Source organism: Mirounga angustirostris, unplaced genomic scaffold (genome assembly GCF_029215605.1).
Source record: "Mirounga angustirostris isolate CCGP_5_RB_7025 unplaced genomic scaffold, mMirAng1.0.hap1 SCAF_3, whole genome shotgun sequence".
Classification (NCBI taxonomy): Eukaryota; Metazoa; Chordata; class Mammalia; order Carnivora; family Phocidae; genus Mirounga; species Mirounga angustirostris.
Genome location: NW_026991711.1, coordinates 50,459,653 through 50,483,379, shown reverse-complemented (window position 1 = coordinate 50,483,379; position 23,727 = coordinate 50,459,653). Strand labels below are relative to the sequence as shown.

Genomic DNA, 23,727 nt, shown 5'->3' with positions numbered 1-23,727 from the left:
AGTGGGTACACATTGACCAGGAGAAAGTGTGCGTTAACTCGAGGTGAAAGGGTTCAATGAATTCCAAGAACAGGCATGAGGAGTCTAAAAAGACGTCGTGTTATGCTGAAGTATTAAGAATTTGCAGATGCACCGGGATGGTGGCTGTAGGGAAGTGGTGAAATGTACTCAAAAGAGATTGGGTGGGGAGGAGGGTCTTTAACTCTGTGAGGGGGCGCCCATGCACATTAGCCTCCAGGAGATAACAGCTTGTTCCCTCTTGGAAAGAGACACACATTGGTTCCCAGGACTGCCCACCGCTCTGAGGACAAGTGCCCACTAAAGACTGCGGACAGACTGACTGCAGTTGGAGAGGGTCACCAAGACGATTCAGAGGGCACCCTACAGAGTTCCACTGCCCTTGCAGGGTCATTTTGCTGCATAGTTCAAGCCGACACAGCTGTTGGATCTGATGGCTTCTTCCGCACGCCAGACACTGTCACTTCGGGTAACAGGTGCCTGATTTTCAGGAAATAGAACTGCTGTTCAGAAAATGTGGTCTTTCAGGTAGACAGGCTTTGAACCCAGGTGTTTTTCCAAGGTGGTAGTATTAGAAGAGTATTTATGCAGCATTTAAAAAATAGCTCCAATGGGTTAAAGCCATTCTGCTCTCTTACATCCTACGCTCTGTGTTCTGTTTCAGACCCTTTTTGCCCACTTCACGTTCCCAAGCACCTCTGGCTCGGAGGGGTGAGCTGGAAATAGCCACCTGCATCTGAGGTTCAGGATGGCTGCTCCCTGCTCCCCACCTGCTCGTGTCCTAACCCCATCTCCGTCTCGACTCAGAAAGCTTGGCCCTAAAATTTCCTTTGGACTCAGTATCGGATGATCCTCCTGTTTTTTTTTTTTTTTTTTAAAGATTTTATTTATTTATTTGAGACAGAGAGAATGAGAAAGAGAGAGCACATGAGAGGGGGGAGGTCAGAGGGAGAAGCAGACTCCCCGCCGAGCAGGGAGCCCCATGTGGGACTCGATCCAGGGACTCCAGGATCATGACCTGAGCCGAAGGCAGTCGCTCAACCAACTGAGCCACCCAGGCGCCCGGATGATCCTCCTGTTTTTTGAGTCTCGTCTTTTCTGAAAGAACCCAGAGTTGGCTTGTCCCTCTGGCCCTTCGTCGACCATGCTCCTTCTGGTCAGAATCCCTTTTGGATTTGGAGCCCAGCCCGTGTCACTGACCATTCAGTGGTAATCAACCCCAGGGCCCCAGCAGGGGCCTGGATGTTCAGACACGTGCCACTTTAAGAGTGATTTCAATTGGGGCACTAATGTCGTTATCTGTTTGAGCTCGACTCTGTGCCAGGCTCTGTGCTAGGTATTTGCACATATTTTGTTTTAGTCCTTGCTATAGCCTTGTGAGGTAATCTTATTACCCTTATTTCACAAATAAGGGAACTGAGACTCCAAGATGTGTCAGAGGCTCACAGATTCAAATCCAACGCCCAGGATTCTTTTGGGGGTGTTACAACCATAAGTGAGAGGTGGTATAGTTCGGAAAAATAAGGAACACTGATTTCTCATCCCACCATCCATCTTGCTGTCTTGTTTTGAGGTCTCAACTGATAAATGTGTCTTTCTTTTTCACGAGGACACCATTTCATGTGATCATTCTTGCCTCCCAGCTGATTGATGACAAGTGTTAAATTTAAATAATGCCATGGGTAGGAAAGAGAGGGGAAGGAAGCTTTGGAGTTCTCTGTGGCCTGAGTCGGGCAAGGCAGCAGACCAGATACCAGGGCTGAGAGGGTCATCCTTAGCTAGTAAGTTGCTGGGTTGGGCGTGTTCCCAGGCGAAGTCCCAGTGGGGCTTGTATTGGGAAAAAAGACACTGACAATGGTGGGCTCCAGCCTGCACTTGAATTAGAGCCCCACGGTGAAAGCCAGCATCAGGAGCAGTGGTTGTCAGGGAGAATCATGAAAGCAAGTGAGTGCCATGGTGACAACTTGGGGGAGACATTAAAGGGTCTTAAAAGGGTCATGGACAGAAGGCAACATTTCTCCAGCGTGCCCCCGAGGTCACGGAGCTGAAGGCACACGGCCCCAGTGACTGTGCAGGATGCTGAGTGGAGGGCTTGGGGCCAGCAAATGAGAGGCACATATTCTGCTGTCGGGAGCTCAGACACAGGCGAGATGTGTGATCAAGTGGTTATTGCTCAGAGTGGGCTAGAAAATCCTTTCTAGCCGAGGACCAATATTCCTTTAATATAGCACAGTGTGTGCATGGGGCTGTCTGCCAGTCCTTGGGGCTTTTAAAATACAATATTACCAAAGTCACTGACATTTTATTCATAGAAGGTGAAAAATAATGCATTGGTTATCAAATGCCTTTTCATAAACATCATATTCATGTATTTCATATCGCCTTTCTCCAAGGTTTAAAAAAAAAAACAACTTGTCCTTAGAAGCCCAGCGAAGGCACGTGGAATGGTTCTAAATGAAGATATTAATATTCACATTATAGCTAAACCTCGCTAATTTGCACTAATGACTGGGAAACCTATTGCAAATTACCAAATTAGTGAGTAAGCCAGCAACCAGGATTTCAAAAAGCCCAAAGACAGCACCAGAAAATGAACCCTTTTCCATAATTTCATCAATGCAATTGAATTTTAACTACCGACAGTAATTTGTAGTCTCTATTTTGTCTATCTTGCAAATCTATGTGCATTTTAAAGAGTAGTGGTGGGGCCATTAAAATAAAATTTGTTTTTACATAGGGTTATCGTTAAGATATATACGTAAAAGGAACCAAATCAAAACCCTTGGGGGAAAAAAAAGAAACTGAAGATTTGTCTAAAGCGTTTTTACTTTTTATAATTTTTTTCAGTTGTTATACCAGATGTAACTGGTTTCATTTCCTCTTCTAGGTATGAACCAGAATATGCAAAAGCTTAATGAAATATTGCACGAAAGACTCATAAGCATCAGTGAAATATCTCAACTGACCAGGCACCTTATTTGTGAAAGAGGTAATTTTCCAAAGGACAGTTACATGAAAATGGGAATTGGCAGAAGTGGGAGGAGGACCAGAGTCCCAGTTAGCAGGGACTGCAGCAGATCTACATGCTGTGATGGTGGAGGGGACCTGACGAGGCGCGCCGGGGACCGCTGTGGTCTACCTGTTAATATGCTCTAGGTTTTTTCATGTTCTTAATAAACATTCACTTTCTTTTCCAAAAATTTTTTATTGAAGTGTAGTTGACACACCATGTTATATTAGTGCAAGTGAATGACATAGTGATTCCACAACTCTATACCTGATGCCGTGCTCACCACAAGTGTAGCTCCCATCTGTCACCACAGTGCCATTGACTATATTCCCGATGCTCTGCCCTTCATCTCCGTGACTTATTCATCTCATAACTGGAAGCCTTATCTCCCACCCCCTTCACTCATCCCCTAGCCCTGTCCCACCAGATTGTTCTCTGTATTTATGGGTTTATATCTGCTTTTTATTTCCGTGTTTGTTTATTCATTTGTAAGAACCATTCACTTTCATACCTAGTTTTGTATTTTCAATTTTGTATCCTTTTTCTTAGTTGTGTAAGTGTCTGCCCTCCCAAAACCTGAATCTTCCCTGGACTTGTTCTGAGGATAGTTAGGGGAGTGAGAAGAGAATGGGCTCAGGGTAGCATCTGAGAGTGTAGATATTTAAAGAGGAAGAATACTCTAGACCATGGAGAAGGAATGAGCTCTGGGCTCAGGGAGTTCAGAGATGCAGAGACCTGTCCTTGCCCTCTCTCTCCCTCTCCCCTAGACAGGGTTCCTCTTTATCATCTCAGAGGCAAGAGGGTCTTCACCTTTCCCATCCCTCACGGAAGATCAGAGCTTCCATTTGCCTGGGTTGGGTGGGGGCTGGGCAGAGAATGGGAGTCTATTGAATCGGATCTCAACTTGTGCAGGTTATGTAATCAGTACTCAGAACCACCTGTAACTTAGAGTTTTTAAAACATAACCCCTATTTTGTTCCTCTCCATCATCTTGTGGCTCTGCTAGCGTTTAAGCTTTTTTTTTTTTTTTTTTTGTTATTATCTAATTTAGAAAGTTAAGCTGGGAAGTACAAACCAGGTGCAATTGGTCAACGGCAACTAGATCTGGAATTGCTTAGGCTTGGCTAATTCCATGAAACCCTGAGAGCAACATGGTGGACATTGGGAAATGCTGGATCTGGAGGATGTAGGCTAGAATCGGCTGTGCTTCCCCACACATACTCTGGACCTGAGTGGTATAGATTTAGAGAGCTCTCTCTTTCCTTATTAAACAGGGACTATAAAGTAGGAGACTGTCTCAGATTAAGTCAGACTGAGGACAAAGAGACTAGAAAAAATCTACCAGCTAAAACCACCCTTTACCCCTTTGCCCTTAAAATTACTTACCACATTGCAATGAGAGCCCCTGAATTTCAGACAGCCCTGGACAAGAAGGAAATGTATATCTCACGTGGGGATCGGGGATGGGATTTATGATGGATGAATTACTCGTGTTTGTGGCAAATTTTGACTTTACCTACACCTTAAAATGCACTGTGCTTGACAATCTTATTGGGGCTCTATATTATTTGGAGAAATAAGGAATATGAATAATGTTTTTCAAGGGAAATTGGCTGGGTTTTGTGTGTATGTGTGTGTGTGTTAAAATCTTTGAAATAGAAAAGGAAATAAGGCTTTTATTCCCCCTCATGATTATTTAAGTGGAATTGTAGGAGTTTGTTATTTATTTATTTTAAAGCTTCAAGTATTTTGGAGTGTTGAGTTTGCCAGCAGCGCTGTATTCTTTCCTCCCCTACTTTTACTGCTTTGATAACTTTCTGGGGCTGTTTCCCTGGAGACGGTGATGGTAATGGTCATAACAGGTACACTTAGTCTCCATCACTCTTACAAGGATGCAGTTGGTATGAGTGAGTAAAAACTTCTTGTAATGAAATCCCATTCCAATTACTACAGGGTAGAACTTAAAGCATCCGCAGAATACATTGGGAACACTTCAGCATCTTCTTGTCTTTTTTTCTACCCAGCTCAGATACTATTACTTCTTAAGCCTTCGTCTGGAGGAATCCATCAATGTTCTTTTTCAAACTCTCTAAAAACACTCTCCAAAGAGGATAGGTAATTTTCTTTTATCTGAATGCTTGTGGAATTTTAGTTCAAGTTTTATTGTATTTTTAAGAGCCCTTGAGATGTCCATATAAATAATTGAGTTGAGTTTAAACACACATGCAACAATGCATGCATAATCTTAAAATATTCTGTTGGAAGGATAATCAGAGTGATCATTCCTTTGTTCCGGAGAGAGGCTGCCCAAGGTCTTCTCAACACTTCCAAAGGTCTGAAAATTCAATGCTCTTAGCTAGTTATATGGCATTTTCACAGAAGATGTTGGGAGAGTTTACAATACACATTCACAAATAGACATGATGCGTTTTCTTATGGAGTGCCAGTTTTGGGAATCTGTGCCGACGATGACAATTTAATCCCACTGATGCCTTGACGCTGTTAGGATGGTAAAAGAGGCCTTTTTCTCTTTGTTGATTTATAATGTCCTTCCATGAAGCAGTGCTCAGGCAGAACAGTCACATATTCAAGGAGAGGAGGGGCTAGTGGATGTTTCCAAAAATGTTTGCTGAGACTCTGCGATTGCAGTTAGCTGTTTCATTATACTCTGTATCCATGCTCAGGAATGTTTGAGTCTGACACCCCCTTCTCCTGTCTCTTCCGTTTTTTTCTTCCCATCTCCAGATGTGTTTTTAAAAAGAAGGCGAGAGTAGTCTCATTGCAATTCTCTCTCACTGAAAGACTTTATTCTGCTTCTGTTTTCAACTTCTCCTCTTAACAGCTTTCCTAGAAAGCAATGAATGAAAATTCTTAAATACGAATAACAGAAGGAGAATTCACTCATAGTTACCATCTTCTTGATTATCAAATTTCCAAACTGAAAATAATTCTAATAAGGAGAAATTTTAACTAAGATAATGAAAATTGTTTTCTCTTTTTTGTTTTCACACTGTTAACTAAGATTAATTCTCTTGTCTAGCGACATCATGCTGTAGAATTCTGGCATATACGTTATGGTTAACAGAAATTCATCTTTGTTTGCTTATATGGATGTCATCTGCTTACAGGCTAATATCCCCACATAAAATCTGAAGAAACAGTTAGGGCCATTTAAACTCAATCCATTCATGAATCAAAACACTGTTTTAAGTGCCTGCCATAAAGAGGATAGGGTGCTATCATTTTTAAGGACACAGAGATAGGTTAAGCGTTGGCCTGCTTTTAAGCAGTTTACAACTAACGTAATTATTAAAGACACATAATCACATGACTAGTAAGAGAATGTCAAGTCTGACAGTATGAACTCTCGGAGGATGGTGAGCTCACCATGGGCGGCTGCATTCGAGAAGACTTCCCGAGTTGTGTGGGATAAATGAGGTCTAAATAAGCTCTGGTACCTACTAGTGAGGGAGAAGCACGTGCAGGTGTGTAAGAGATATATATGGGGGAGCAGGGAGAGGGAGCACCCTGAAGGTGGAGCTATTGGTACAATTAAGAATGCGTCAGCAGAATATGGCCGAGTGTCGGGATTGAGCGGAAGGATGGCCTACAGGTCAGTCAACCTGGAGGAATGGGGAGTGAACAGAGGAGAGGCAGACCAGACAGCAGGCAGTGCTAAAATGCTGGATCAACTCACTTAACTGTTACTCAAACTAGGATTTTCAGCTGTGACTTCAGCCAGTCAGGGTACATAGATTCCCATCCAAGTGGGAATTAACCCTGTTGTCTCAGTAATTGATTCAAGTTTTAGTATCAAAGACTGGATGACGGAACAGCTAGCTAATGGTCTTTATTCTGTTCACCGTGCTTTTGGCCAGAGCAAATAAACATGTACTTTCTGTTCAAAGTGTGTCTACATACCAGTCAACGTTGATGGTTCTTGGTGGGACCTCCTTTTATAGGGGGAGCATGTGGCCTTACACGTGAGTTCATAGATACACACTTGCACATAAACAGGTTCATTTATATACATGTATGTGTATTTTGGACAGAGAATTTACATAGCGGTTGCTGAAAATTCTTGTGTAGGGTAAACAGCCCTTGCCTCACCATATCCAGAGGAAGAATTTTCTTTGATACGTATCTGCTCCTGTTATTTTCAGGCATTTAATGATGATGGGAATGAATGGACTATCCATGTTGTAGTCTGTTCATTTCTTACAAAGGCGCGTGGTCTTTGATCACGGCTCTAGGCTATAATCTATAATTAACCTACATTCAGAGATGGCCTATGAATACCATGAAGGTTATTTGTTTTTTTCCAGGCAAACTCTGTTCTATGAGCAGGTAACCCTGAACATCCCCAACCTGTCTAAGGCCAAACCTAAGATCACATGTTAAAATGGTGCTGCGGTAATTGTTTTAAAAGGATTCTTAATTTATAGGTAGAACAACTGCATGTAATCTTGCCTTTTGGAATGTACCACTGAATCAAATTATTTAAAGACATTTGGTGAGTTACTGAACATTTCATAACAAATCATCTGTTCGAGGAAGTAATTCACTGTGGGACATACTGATGACAGGTTTGGATTTTAGAAAACGGTAATTTTTAGTCTCAGCTCCGTTGTCTTGATGACCTTTGCTAGACTGTACTAGTATTTTACTTATTCTTCCCTCTTCGTTGCTTTCCAACATCCCAGAGAATAATTCATATCCTCGCTCACCTTTGCTAATGATTTCCCCAAAGGTTTTCCTTCATCAATATCAGGGAAAACTCACCTATTTTCATCATCTTTTAAAAAGTAATTAGCCGCAAATAATTGTTCCGTCCTCACACCTCTCTAACTGAATTGATTTTTTCTTTTATTTGAAGGTGGATCTGTTAATTATGGCCACGTTAGAATGCTATCAACCTTCTATTTTCCTGTTTCCTAACTCCCTGCTTTTCTGTGAATGCTCTGGATTACGCTAGGCTTGTAGACTTTAATGCCGTGTGAACATTTCCCTGGTTTTATTATACATTCTATTCCAAAGCAGAAGAATGGATTTTTCTATCCAGCTTTATTAGATTCGATTTTGGAATATTTTATTTAATGGGTTATTCTCATGGCAGTCCCTATGCAACATTAATATGGGAAATGTTGTGCTTCTTGATTAAAAATATCCCCACGGGCTATATTTTTCCCCAGAATTTTTTTTAAAATTACCTTTTGGCTGCGTAAAAGTAAAAAATTACCTTTTCACTGTGCAGGAGTTGGTCACTCTAACAATCTCGAGACACTCCAACACAATAATTGGAGGAGGGCCATGACAAAGGATAAAGGAAAAATAAGCAGACTATGCTTGTATAGTTCCTGTTTCTAATGCTCGGATGGGATTTTGTCTACGTGCTCTACTTAGGAGCTACCCTGGAAAATTATTCAGAAGCTTTGGCTGTCACAGGTGCCAAGAGGTTAGTTATGCCTTTGCTTGCTAGTCTCCATTAGTCACTGATTTGCTTCTGGGCACCATTCGAGGGATTAATTTTTATCCACAAATCCCCGTGAGGTTGGGTCCTGGTTATCTTGGCAATAGTATTTCTGCTCACTCTAAAGGCAACTAAGATTCACAAGGGAGACTCCTTGATAGAATTATATATGATGAGAAGCCAGTGCTCCGTGCTTAAATAGGTAACCTTAATGTTGTGTGACTAGAATTTGGCAGTAAACAGGTATCTTATGTTCTGCCAAGGTTTTACTATCAGATACACTCTCCTGTTACCTATTTAATGAGACAAGTTCTTCCCCCCCCCCTTTTGCTATATTGGAGCATTGCTTAGATTTATGTCTGATTCAAGAACAGCTGTTCCCAGTTGCCTCCCGGTACTTAAAGTCTGAACTATGTCTGGTGTTAGCAATTTGAAAAAGCCTTTGTAACTCGGATACTGATCTTATATGATGCCGGTGGCTTGGTAAATACATAAGCAAACAGAAATGAAAATAGTACACAGTTCATTAGTGGGATGTTGAAAGCTTGGAATACGCTCTGAATTTGAAACCGATTCAGCCATAAAACCACTCTTTCTTGGCAAAGGTAATCTCTCTCTGCTTCAATCACCTGAGTTAGAATATAGGGATTATACAACTTTCTAAACCTTGGCTCCTGTGGAGGACAATAAAGCTTACTCACTGGAAGTGAGGTTGCAAATAGAAAGTGCTCCAGAATGTGAAAGGAAATAATACTAATTAAAACCATAAATACAGGAGGGGATCTGTTCCTTCGTGATCTAAAAAATCTCCTCAATAATAAAAATGCAACTGAATTTGACCTTTTAGTGTTTCGGTCATCTGGTTAAATGTGGTGATCTTTTCATTGTCCTGGCAACTTTTAAGAAATTGAAACAAAACATGGCCATAACAAACAATGCTGGAGAAAGACAATTTGGCAAACCGTGTGCATTGTCCGGGAGTTTGCAGGCCACTGGCTCTGATCTTGTTACCCTCGGAAAAAAATCTCAGGGAAGTAATGAAAGAAGAAAAGAGAAATAACGATAAGGCTAACCTATAGATTTTAATCTAAAATATGATTATTTTCCACCTAATGGGGTCCTTGGAGAAGGTCACCACCACTGAGCCTCCTGTGCCTGCCAGAAACTTGGGGCGCCCCAGGATGTCCATATGAGTTCGTTTGTTAATGTGCTAAGTGTTTATTGAGGAGTTACTACAACCAGGGCAGGTGGTGTGCTGGGTAAATAAGATGGGCATGGTTCCTGCTCTCACGAATTCTTCATGAAGAGACAAACAAAAGATAGGCAATAAAAAATAAAGAATGATAAATTGCTCTAAGGCCTGGGAAAGGCACACATGAGGTGCTGAGGTTGATAATCGAAGGGCCTCCTACCTCCCCTGGATGGTCCAGGAAGTCTGCTCTGCAGAGGGGACATTCAGGCTGAGCCTCAAAAAACAAGGAGGAGCCCTCCATGTGGAAGTTGCTGGAACAGCATGTGGAAAACCCTGAGCCTGGAGCACAGAGAGATCCTGGGGTTGGAGTGTGGAGGGTGAGGAGAAGCCCCAGGAGCCAGTCATGTTAAGAATTCTGGATTTCATCCCATCAGCACTGGGAAGACTGAAGAATTCAAAGTCGAGGACACACAGGATCTGATTCAGCTTTCAAATCTTGCTGCTGCGTGGAGGATGGATGGAGGGTCCTGCGTCCTAAAGAGTTCATGAATGTGCTCATTTTCTCCTCTTCACTGCCACCACTAAGTCCTGGCCACCGTGTCCTTTCTCTTCACTGTCGGCAATCGCTTCTTGACTGTCTCTTCATATCCGTACTTCCTCCATGTAATGCAGCCGACACACTGTGGCTAGAGTGATCTTTGCACAATGCAAACTTGGTGTTCTTCCACTCCTGCGTAGAAACCTGCAGTGCTGCCCATTGCTTGTAGGATAAAGTCAACATCCTTTACTCTGTGAAGCCTGCACTGGCTTGGCCCTTTTCTGCCTCCCCAGCTTCAGCTGCCGGCTCTCCTGCCCCTCTAGACTCCAGTCACAGAGGCTTCTGCCCATTTCCTCAACATGCTCCTCCTCCCTGCCTCAGTGCTTTTACACGTTCTTTTTTCCTGTCACCCTCAACATCTAGCCCCCCACTTTCACAACCCCCACGTCTCACAGCACAGTGGTTCTCAAACTTTCTAAAATGGGAAAATGATACATATCTCTCTAGGGACATCATGAGGATCACAGAGGTCAATTCGTGGAAATGAGGAATAAAAAAACGTTTCTTAAAGTCTGTATTTCCTTCCTTTCTTGCCATCAGGACGTCTAGAGTTGGGATTTTGCAGTCAGGCAGTGAGTAGCATTCAACCATATAATCTTGGAAACCTCAGCTCAAAGCAGAGAAATAATTGCTTGCAAGGCATGGGAGGTGGGCCTGAAACTCAGAAGGCTAGTTAGACCTCTCACTATCACCATCTCTCTGCATGATGGAACAGGCTGAATCAGCACACTTCCCTCCTAGTGCTGGCGGATCCAAAGAGGTACTTAATGCAGTCTCCTATGGTACTCAGGAGTGTTTGTTATTATTTCATCATCGTTACATTTTTCTTTTTCTGATATGCTGCTCATTCAAAGAATTCAAATGACCGTAAATAGTGGACTTCAACCGAATCAGTGGAGGAGAAAAAGGAGAGATGGGGGCTTCTCCAGAAGGACATATAAGCCGCTGGGACTGAGGTCAGGCCTAGGCATCTGGTCTGTGGGTAATGTGTGGAGCCCAGAACTCTGGGCCAGAATCTGGTGCCTGGACTCCCGTGGGCTGTGCCTGGCTGGCTGTAGGTGAGTGCTCTTGTCTTGGAGGGCGGTACACGTTCAGTGGTCATCGCCTTTCTCATCTCCGTGACTCTGCACATTTTTGTATTTGATAGCACCTATTTCTCCTCCAGAGTAAGCCCAGTCGTCACCAGTTTCAGAAGGCCTCCCACACAGTCTGGGTAACTGATGCCCCGTGTGCTTCCCATGGCAGCCTGGTCTTCCTTCCATTGGGAGACTGAGTATTATAGGTCGAAACTCTGGAGAGTCAGTATGTTTAGGACCACTCTCTTTGCACACATTTCAAGGAGGCACTCCCATGACACCGTAGTGGACTTCAACACACTTAAATATTCTGCCAAGTCCTTAACAGTTATGACCGTACACTCTTAATTGTGCAGGGCATTTTTGTAGCTATCGACAGAGAACCTACTTATAGGACCTTCTTGACAATTCCTCTTCCCTAGACACCCTTAACTTATGCAACATATACTGATTAACTATGTATTACAGACAAGGACAAGCAAGGGGACACTAGCAAAAAAGGAGCCCAAAATAACATACCTGGGGATGTAACTGAAGCATTAACTTCCAGGTATTTACCTAGCAGAGTAGAGCACTCTTCTCAGGCCCATGACTTGAGAAGGAAGCTTGTCTTACAAAATACACAAAGTGCCCTCTGTTTGGAACGAGGCAGTTATTTGGCATGCTAATTTTTCATATTCCTTTTGAAGACTTAGGATCTCATTCCAGAAGACTGCCCACTGACAACTTAGGAAATAGAACACAGATGCTGAAGGCAGAGGATAAGGATATAGTATAAATTTTCTTCTTGCCAACTATGTTTTGAGTCAACTAGCCTTGGAGGCTGAGATGTCTCCAACCCATCAATGTCTGGTCCCAGGCAGCCATTCTTTCTTTGGCCAGACCTGTTGGCACTTCAACATATGCATGCAACTCAGCACAGACTGTCTTCTGCATAAATTTGATATTTTGAAGATCAAATTTCATGTGCTCAGAAAATGAACTTGGAGGAATTCACACCTAAACTTGCCTGGTAGATGTAGCTTTCAAATTTTTCTGAATGATGAGTCCAAGTCCCACCTCCAAAGAATAATCAGACATAAGAAAGGATATAAATTTCTTTTTGAGGCTGTGAACTTCTAGATCATTGGCAAAGGTCCATTAACTTAGTTTTCTGCTCTCGGAAACCCGAGAACCACCAATCTGGCCCAGAGACTCCCCACTTGTATGGTACTTGCCTCCCTCTTCAATTGATAAGATCCTTAGGTCAGGGTCTGTGTCATTTTTTAATATCCCCTAAAACACTTAAACACACTGAAGCTCGACCACAGATAATTTGAAGTAAGTGAAGGAATTGTTATAGAGATATAAAACCTTAGATGGGAAATATGAACCACACTTTGGAGCAGAAATTTGACTTGGAGATATTTTAATGTACAAGGAAGGAAAAAACTACTGAACTCATTTATATACCTAATGAATAATGTGCACAAAGACAGTATATATTCCATTCCTTTGGGCCTTTGTCCCATTGCTAATTTTTTTTCTTATTTTTAGCTCATTTTTTATTACTAGGTAATGTTTTGAAATGGATATCACTGCTACTTCTTAGCATCATCCTGTATGCGATATCCTCTTAGGGTCTTTTTAGAAAATAAAAACACTGTATTTTTATTATCAACTGAAATGTACATTTAAAGTTTTGGAAGATAATGGAATGGAGCAACTGCATCCAATTTACAACTGGTTGGAAGATTCTCTCTTTCTATCCATCTGTCTTTTACATGCATATGCACATACTCTGTGGACACACATAAAGGATCAAGGACACTGTCAAGCTCCATTATTTCCATGTCATCTTAAGCCATTTCATAAGGTAATGAATAATGATAAAAGATGATCTCCTAGCAGAATGCATTTATAGATTGTACAGACATTTAGAAACTTGTCGATGGAATCTAGAGTTGAATCTGGAAGAGACAAAGGGCACAAGCACTACAAAAGAGAGAAAGACCAGATGGCCTTGTTTACATGTTAAAAGTGATAGAAAAATCTTGAGTGTGGAAAGTGGATACAAATATGGAACTCTCCTCAAACACCTGTGAAGGGTGGCTCTCAACTTCCTTGCGGATCAGTTGTGAAATTATCCTAATGATCTTTGGTCCAGTTTTTAAGGAGTACCACTTATTGTTAAGATTTTACTATATCTCCTGTGGGGGCAAAACAGGGATTTACAAGAAATAAAAATTCATTACAGATCATTTTCAGTGGCCATGAATGTTGAATCTAGATGACTGTGGTGAAGAAAAGCACATGACGGAGGGGACCTGGGGATGAAAAGGCTAGACAGTTACATTTAAATGTAATAACACACACAACAAGCGAAGAGTTGACATTAAAGAACAGAGAGATACTTCGAATAGGTTGTAGGTCAAGGATAATATTGCATAAATTATTACACAAAAATAATGCACAAGCAGAGGGTTTTCATTTTGATATAATTTTCTAGGGTGTAGATTGGCAATGAAGTGAGGCTTCGCAAGATCCGGAACGTCCATTACATACATTGTTGACAAGAAAAGAATGTTACTGGGGCACCTGGGTGGCTCAGTCAGTGAAGAGTCTGCCTTCAGCTCAGGTCATGATCCCAGGGTCCTGGGATCGAGCCCCATGTCAGGCTTCCTGCTTAGCTGGGAGTCTGCTTGTCCCTCTGCTCCTGCCCCTCCCCCTGCTTCTGCCCCTGCCCCTCTCCCTGCTCTTTCTCTCTCACATAAATAATATCTGAAAAGAAAAGAAAAGAAAAGAATGTTATTACATTTTGTCTCTGCAATTTTGATGAGACTGTGTGTCAAAATGGTTGTGCAAAAATAGCTTTCTCTGCCTTCCTGGATAAAACCACTGCATAAGAATCAGCTGTATCAAATGGTCAGTGGCAGGACTTCCTGCTGTGAACATTATGGCCAAGCTCACTTTACACGCCATTTCTGGGCTCCTAGACCTGATCCCTGGTTACCGGCATCTCCCACACAGCCCTGGCCGAGTGAGAATCTACCTCTGTTACATAGTTGTTCATTGATTAATGTGTAAGTAGGAGACCCCAAGGAGCAAATTGATATTCGTGATTCTTCTCCAAATATAAGATTTTCTGCCGTGATTCATTTATTTACCTTGTTACTGGTGATTTGAGTTTTTCTCTTCATAGAATATTGAACATTATGTAAAACTATCACCCCAGTAATAGAAATAGGTAGCCTCTGTGGAGAGGTAAGATATAGAACAAAAGACGATCACATTGATTTTACCTTGCCTCCTGAGATTGTCAAGGAACCTGCCCTTCCTTGGCTGGTTTGCCATCTTTCTGCATGCTTGGATTTAGTAGTCACTCACACTGTTGAGGAATATTCTGGTTCTCCGTTTTCTGGGCATGGAGCAGGATTGTACTTTCCCATTCTCCCTTTGAAGATAAACTTTGCCCTGTGACTTGCTTTTGCTAATGAGATGTGAACAGAAGTGATGTGCAGGGTTTCCCTTTATCTCCTATGGAAGCACATGGTCGTGGTGGAGATGCTGTCTCCGCTTGCATGGGTGCCTGGCTGAATACATGGGGCAGAGCCCCCACTGTTACCTTGCATCACTGTTAGTATGAGCGAGGAGCAAACTTCGTCGTGTTAAACCACCGAGGTTTGTGAACGCAGCCCATCCTGTCTGGTGTATTGGAAAAGAGCAAAGTCATTCAGTCCACAAATGCATATGTGAATCTATATTCTTCCTTTAAATACCAGGAGTTCCAAATTAGTATTGGTTTTCTTTTCTCTTCATGAGGGTCCTGAAAACAGAAAGACAAAAATTTGTTAGATTTCTGAATTTTTACTTCTGGTAAATCATTACTGCTTCATTAAACATCATGTAAAGCTGTGAAGTACTAATTATTTGTTAAAGTTTTAAAGTTATAATTATGGCAATAACTATGACTAAATCACTAATAAGGATTGGGATTGTACTGCAAGCGGTTCAATTGGTAAACTTTGTGAGCAGGTGACAAAGGACGATTAAAAAGAAATCTAGGACTGTCGCACCAGAAAGTGTGATATATCTTGTTTTGACAAGTGCAGTTTAGCTTTAATTGTACGTGATAATAATCTATAAAGGGAGTGGAAATGTACTGGGATTCATTTTGGAAAGGTGATCCAAAACACCTCAAGACTGCACACTGTTCTTAAGTCTGCTGAGAAATGAGGTGTGACATTGCCAAGTTTCCATGTGAAAATGATTATGTTTGTAGATTGAGAGAGAATGAACCTAAATTATTCTATTGTATATTCTGGTTGACTGACACACAGATTTGCCTAATCGAGGATGTGTACTGCCAATAATTGAGTGTCTTCTATTTTTCGATTTTCAGAAAACTACTTGATAATTCAAGTTTTTTTCCAGCAAGAATCACTCATATGCCCTGTGTTCATTTATATTCTTCTGTTATGGTTTGGTTGTAATCCAGGGTTTTCTGACTGATTAGCTATGCATGGCTTGTTTCAAACCAGTGCAAACTCAAGCATTCTCCTGGTCTTCTGGTTTCTTTTTCATGTGCAATGTTATGTGGTTTCCTAACTTCTCCCGGAAATGTGGTTGTTAGTGCATAAAAAAACTTTGGTCGAGCCTTAAAAAATGGAAATACCACCTCAAAGCAAGTCTATCCTCGTATGCCAGAGAAATTATCTCTCTCTCTTATCTGGCCCAGGAAAAAAAGAAAAATGCAAAATAAGAAACTGAAAAATGAATTATCCATTAACTATTTGATATCAAAACCCTCCTAAATGTCTTGAGGCATCATTACTTAATCTTAGATTTTTTTTGCTGCCACAAATGCCTACACACACACACACACACACACACACACCATATATATATGTATAGCCAACACAAATAGGCTTAATTATTATTACAATAACGTTAAAATTTGCATATAAATTATATATTAGAAAGGATACCCCCAGAAAGTGATTGTATATAGTTTTTTGTTGTTGTTTTTAACCTTTCCTTCTATTCTATTACTTTAAATTCAGGCGATACGATCTCTCTTTAAACTTCTCCCAGGATTACTTTGCATTACTCCTTATTTGTTCCTTGAAAAGCTTCTGCAGATGAAAGGTTATTTACTATAGCCCTTGTACTCACTAAAACTTAATAGGAAAAATACTTATAAGCAGCGCAGTAGTATCTGTCAGAAAAGCAATAATTTGGTTTCAAAAACCTGTCTGATCCTTTTTCTTTTCCTTAGGCTCTGCCAACTGATACAAAATTGCATACCAGTGACTCAAATGGGCAAAAAGCAAACGCCTATAGGAAGCCCTAACTCAGAGGTTCTGTTTTCTCTTTTTCCGTACGGATGTTTCTAAGAGCGGGGAGTCACATGCCATTAGTGGGTGCTGGAGCCGGACAGCATTTCAGCAATTCTGGAAGGTGGCTATGTGATCTGAATGGCTCTCAGGTCATTCCCATTACAGCCTTGAGGTGAAGAGCTAGCGCTGTTTCTCCTTCTTCCCTTGAAAATCATTGCCCTGATGATGGAGACAATGTTTCAGTAGGACCTGTTGAGAAAGAATGAGATAACCCCTAACTTCTCTTTGCACTGAACTATTTTAGGTGCATATTGTGAAGTTACTAAGAGTTCCAAATAGCTTATTCTTTTTAGCCGTCTTTGTTGTCAAGGGTATGCACTAAAATTCTGGATCACAAGTAAGATTGTCAGGAAGGGACCTTTTACCCTGTTAATCTTAAATAAGTAGGGCCCATCCTCTTGCTAGATAGAACTGCATTCAGAGGAAATGAGGGCATAAATGGCACCCTCAAGGATCCTGACAAGGCTTTGGTAGTTCTTCATGGTTTCTGGGTACTCTTTGTACTCAGCCTGTGTGGCTTAAGCATTACTCACTTGGGTCCCTTTGGCTTCTGGGTTTACTAAGGCAGCAACTAAATCTGTGCATGAGACTTTTCTAGTTTTTTTCTTAATTTTTGAATTATTTGTGGCTCCCTTGTCCAATACCTCTTATCCCCACCCCCCATTCCCAAGGCATTTATGGCCCTCAATATAATATGGCTCTATATAGGATCTCGACCTTTTCAGCCTCAGTGACTCCTAGCTTCCTGATCTGTACATTGCCTTCTAAAATGTTTTCTGAAAGTTTTGCCCACCCCCACCCTGACTCCAGGCCTTGTCCACACTCCTCCCCTTGTTGGGAATGTGCTTCTAATTTTCACTGAACCTCTGAGAATCAGTACATCCCGAGAAGCTTCCCAGTTCAGTGAATGGCATCACCATCTACCATATTGCCTGGGACCAAAGCATAGGGGGTGTTCTTGATTCCTTCTTACCCCTCCCTCTCCACCATCTATCCTTCAGCAACTCCTGTCACTTCTATTACCAAATACATTCCCTATTCTAAGGACCTCTAGCCATCTCCCCAAGGACTATTGTCATCCAAGCCACCGCCTGTCTTGGATGGCCAAAGCAGACCCCCAACTGGTCTCCCTATGTCCACATGTGACCCACACAAAACATTCTCTACTCAGTAGCCAACGTGATCTTTTATTTATTTATTTATTTATTTATTTATTTATTTATTTATTTATTTATTTAAAGATTTTATTTATTTGAAAGAGAGTGCACATGCACACACAAGGGGAGGAGGGGTAGGGCAGAGGGAAAGAGAGAAACAGACTCCCCACTGAGCAGGGAGCCCAGTGCGGGGCTCGATCCCAGCACCCTGAGGTCACGACCTGAGCCAGAGGCAGAGGCTTCACCGACTGAGCCACCCAGGCGCCCCTAACATCTTTTAAAAGTATAGAGCAGACCATATCACCCCCTGAGAAACCCCACAGTGGTCTCCAATGGCTGTAGTTATCTGGTCTCTGGTACCTCCTCAGCTTCATCGCCTACTTCTCTTTCCTTGTTCATTATATTCCTGCGTCACAGGCCTTCTTTCTGTTCCTTGAATAACAAACACATTCTCCTCTGGGACTTGACATTTGTTGTTCTGTCCGCAGGGAATCCGCTTACCCACAGATCTCTGCTGCTTAAAATTCAAGTCTAAGTTTGAATGCCACCTCCTTAGAGAGGGTGTCCTCAGTCACCATACATAAAATAACCCCACACCCCAGTGACTCTATGTCCTATTAGGCTATTTTGTTTTCACTGAAATTCTTATTATAATCATTTTCTTATTAAGCTGCCCCCCCACATCAAAATGGATATTTGTTTTCTTCTTAACCACTCACTGGATACCCAGTGCCTCAGTCAAGGCCAGCCCAAAAATATTGTCCGTCTGAGGGAAGAAGTCCGAAACTCCGCTTCCTTCAAGAATGCCCATTAGCTCCTCCTACGGCACCTCCCCTGCCTACAGTTATGTACTTGTTTCCCTGTTAGAGTCGAAGCTTTCCCAGGCCCCGAGCTAGGTTCAAATGGTTATCCTCCAGAGCGCCTTAGTATATATTTACTGAATTCAATTATACTCCTAAAGGAAATCTAGTAACAAATTTCAGTAGCAGGCTGGAGTATCAGAGAGAAATAGAAACAATTAGCCACAGCCTCAAACCCTTACCACAGAGGCTGTTCATTTTCAGGTATTCATTCTCAGGTAGGATTTATTTCCAGATTTCCCCTATTCAAGAGTTCTGTCTGCAGAACCTGCCATCGGTCTATTGGTTCAAAAGCAAAGGAAGCAGAACTGGCAAATGGATGAACAAAGCAAAAGGCTCATGTCCTCAAAAGTTTAATCAGTACCTACTGGGTGGCATGATTTCCTGACAATATACAGGCAAAGTCATGGAGCGGAGGTGTTAGGAAGAAAGCTATCAGTCTTTAAGCAGAGGGGAAAAGGAACAAGCAGAGGAAAGGAATGATAAAAAGGAGATTGATGTTCAAAAATCAACTTTCAAGCCAGACCAAGGAGAATATAGAAAAACTTTCTAAATCTCTACAGTGGTATTGATTACTGTGCTCTCCATAGCAGGTAAAGAAAAGACACTCTCAACCCTCTGTAATGTGTAAATTGCTTTTAGTCGCTCTCCCCAGGAAAGCAAGACGTGTCAGCTTGCAAGTTGTTAGGCTGCCAATCCTATTGTCAGGCAACCAGGACATTTGAATTCAGAAGTGCTGAAATTCCATTTGGGGGTTTTCTGCCACAAATCCCTAACATAGACAGAGACCTCTAGCTAGAAAATGAGTAAGCCTCGCACATCAAATCTCTTTTCGAATGTATTTTAAACAGCTCCGCTCAAAGAGTCCTGGCAACAAGTTACAGATGGAGGGGTACTCCACCAGGCCGGGGACAGGTGAGAGGGAGGGTGGGCGGTTCTTGCAGGAAGAACAATAGCTACCCACTGTCACCACAGGGCCTTTGTTCTTTCCCTTTTATTCATTCAACAAATCTTCCTGGCAAGGCAGTGCATCACAGTGCTGTGGGATTTAGGCTTGGCAGCAGCAGGTTTGCTTTAAATCCTGTTGCGCTGGTTAGTCTTATGTGTCGACCTGACGAGGCCAAGTTATTCAATCACACTTGAATCTAGGTGTTGCTGTGAAGGTACTTTGGATTTCGTAGGTTTGACATCTACGAAAGGCAGTCGGTGGCCTTTACATAAAGGAGATTATCCTTGATAATCTGGGTGGGCCTCATCTAATCAATGAAAGGTCTTAAGAGCAAAACTGAGGTTTCCCTGAGAGAGAAGAAATTCCACCAGTGGCCTGCAGCATCGACTCTCGCCTGAGAGTTTCCAGCCTGCTGTTGGCCTGCCCTGAAGCTTTTAGACTTGCCCAGCCAGACCTTGACAGTTGCATAAGCCAGTTCCTAGAAATTTCTTCCTACCCCACTCCCTCTCTCATATGTATAGTATTAGTAGAATTTATAGTAGAATGTGTATATACACACACACACTAGTAGGCTTATAGGTATATATATATATATATATACACACACACACACACCTAGTGACTGAGCTGACCTTGGGAAAGGTCCTTATCATTTTTGTGCCTCAGTTTCTTTATCTATAGAATAAGGGTAGCAAGAGCATCCATCTCACGGGCTTCTGGTGAGGATTAAATGAGTTAATAAATGTAGGTCCTGAGACTAGGGATTGGCACATAGTAAGTCCTCTTTTTAATTATTAAGCATCTATTGTTTGCCTAAAAAAGCTGCTGGGGAGAAATAAGAGTAAAAAAGATGAAATGCTTGACATTAAGAAGCATGCGTTCCTCAGAGGTTTACAAGGCATAATCACAAGTAAATGCAGTCAGAATGTAACCATAGTACACACTCATAATTAGGGAAAGGTTGGCTTGTAATGCTAATACTCCTCCTAATGAGGATGGATAATATTTATCTACTGTATGCTAAGTATGGCATAATTTCGTTTGCTTGTTTTTTTCATTCTTCCTTTGTTCATCTATTATTTCACTTAACAAACATTCACTGGGCTCCTGTTATATATTAGGTATAGTTCTAGATGCTAAGGATATAGTGGAAAATCAGACAGATTTTCTTCCTTGTAATATATATTCTAGCAGGGACTACAAATCAGACAGATTTGCCTCCTTGTAATATATATTCTAGCAGGGACTACAAAAAATACATACATGAAAAAATATGTCATATAATTTCAAGTATGGGTAAGTTCTATGAAGAAGGACAAACTATGGTAAGAATGGGGAGGGCAGGTCTGGTGACACTTAAGCTGAGACCTGAAGCAGCAGCTTTGCAAATATCTGGGGGAAGGTGACTTGACGTAAGAAAGCAGCAAGTGTGAGGTGCCTGTGTGGCTCACTTGGTTAAGCATCTCACTCTTGATTTCAGCTCAGGTCGTGATCTCAGGGTCATGAGATTGAGCCCCGCGTCTGGCTCCATGCTCAGCAGGGAGTCTGCTTGAGATCCTCTCCCTCTGCCTCTGCATCTCCCCCCACCCTCTCTCTCTCTCAAATAAATAAATCTTAAAAACAAACAAACAAACAAACCCGGCAAGTATGAAGGCCCTTAGATTGAGAATAATCTTGACATACTGGAGGAAAATAAAGAAGCCCACCGTGGCTGTGTTCGAATGAGCAGTGGGAAGTCAGTAAAGAAATGAGGTGGGGAAGGGCAGAGGAGCCCAGACCTTACAGAGCCTGTAGGCCATGATGAAGAGTTTTATTTTACCTGAAGTGTGATGGGAAGATGTTGATGCATTGTATGTAGGAGATGCAGATGTTTATCGTAGATGCCGGGGAGAAGTCTGAGCTCTGCTGGTGGGGAGTGGAGAAGAGAGTGAACGCAGCAAGTGTAGAGTAGCTCCTGGAGTAGAACAGGTGAGGGGTGACGCTGGCGGCCATGCCGGGGACGGGCACGGAGGACATGAGACGTGGGTGACAGAACGGATTCGGAGGAGAGAGATGTGGGATAAAGCCTGAAGTTAAGACGCACATGGTGCGTTGACATCTCTGAGCTTCACAGGCTTCAAAGGCCTAAGCATGAGTTCCCCGGCTGTTTCCAGATATGCTCCCCACCCAGCCTCAAAGCCTCCCCACCTGGGACTTCCTGCCTTGGTGGGAACAGCTGCACTCCACCCCGTCCTATCTAACAGGTTTCGCTTCCCCGCCAGCCTGTGAAATTATTCAAACAAGCCAATCACATCCTCCCACAGGGAACGAAGCCTGTCCCCCCACTCCTGCGCCTGCTGCCAGGGCTTTCTGGCTTGTTCATTCTGTTCCTGAGCGCACCCTCTTGTGTCCCTGCATGGCATGCGCTGCCTGTCTACTCCGGGCTGTGCCGAACCTGTGGCCGGGGAGCTGCTCGTCCCATCTGTCCAGGGGTGGGTGCGGTGTGTTGGGCCATCTCTTACTTTCTCAGGCAGGGGATCCCTCCCTCAACAATGGAGTGAATAGGAGGCGATCGCAACAAGTGCCGTCACAGACAGAACGGCCCAGCCACAACCCAGGGCACCCCGTCAGCTTTCACGCGGCTCTTGGCTCATTCCCTGGCGCCTCAGGTGGCCAGAAGGTCCGCGCGTGACTGATTGGGTGGAGACAGAAACTGAAAGCTGCAACTTCATAGCCGCAGCTAGAAATCCAAAATACCCTAAAGGAGTTTGTACAGAGAGAGAGAGAGAGAGAGAGAGAGAGAGAGAAGAGTGAGCGGGAGGCCTGCACTGCAGGGAAAGGCAGGGCTGTAGCAGAAGATGGTTTCTATCCCCCAAGGTCTGGGTTGCAGGCATAGCCATTTTCTGCTGCCTCCGGCTCTGTCCGGGCAGAAAACCTAATTCTCAGAGTTACAGAACAAAAACAGAAACAGAAGACATTCATGACAACCTTGGGCACAGCAGAGGGGTTAATTCAAACCTGACTTAAGCCCGGGGTCCTTGAGCCATACAACCATTGCCACTGGGGAGGGCCCTACTCTCCGCACAGAGAAAGGGACTGAGGGGGTCCATCTGCTACTTGCATTCCCATCAGCTCCTTCAAACGGGCGGCGCGGGCGTGGGCTGGGGAAAGCTGTGCTGCCCAGTCGCGGGCTCAGATGGGGATGGGAGCCCCTTTAGGAAGGTGGCAAGTTGGCATTTTTTTTTATGGTTTTAAACATACAACTGGAATTATATATAAATGTATACATGAGTTTATATATATATACTTGTACTTATATATTCATATATCTATAAGTATATATTATATATATATACTTTTTATGGTTTTACATTTTTTCCACTTCTTAAAGAAACATTATGTATATATATGACTGGAATTATATATAAATGTATACGTGAGTTTATATATATATATATACACACATACTGATACTTATATATCTATGTTATATATATATACTTATACTTAAATATATACCTTTTATATATTTATATATTATATATCTATTTATATTTATATATATTTATTTATATATATATATCACTGTAACTTTCATGCTGTGGTTCCATGCACTTAGTCCAATACCCAATATTATTGAAATTACTGACTCCATCCTATCAGTAATCAGTAAATATTTATGATTACACATTAGGTTAATATGTTCCGCTTGGTGCCTATTTCAACAGCCTCCGAGCTGCCGTTCACCTTCAACTCTGAAGGATCACATACACCTTTACCAGGCTACCTGTGGAGTGTTCCAGGAGCTTTGCACAGTCTCGGCAGGGAAGCTCTTAGCTGCATCCCCCTTTCTCAGGAGCACAGGTATGGCAGTGCATTGAAATTCTTCTCTGGAGACATTCATTTGACACACTCATTAAGGATCTACAAACACAAAATAGCTTACGAAAAGGGAACGGGCAACTGTCCCACACAGTGTAATGCCTTGTCACCTTGGCTAAATTTTTGGAAAATTATTTGGTAAATCAAGAGATGTTCCA

General features: G+C 42.4%; 1 long non-coding RNA gene across 1 annotated transcript; it reads left to right on the top strand.

Annotated features, from left to right (window-relative positions):
* The first annotated feature begins 33 nt into the window (after positions 1-33).
* LOC135363744 (uncharacterized) lies at positions 34-23,518 on the top strand. Its single transcript, XR_010409799.1, has 3 exons — positions 34-494; positions 2,906-3,007; positions 23,416-23,518. It is a non-coding gene; the product is annotated as an uncharacterized LOC135363744 (long non-coding RNA).
* Positions 23,519-23,727: the final 209 nt, after the last annotated feature.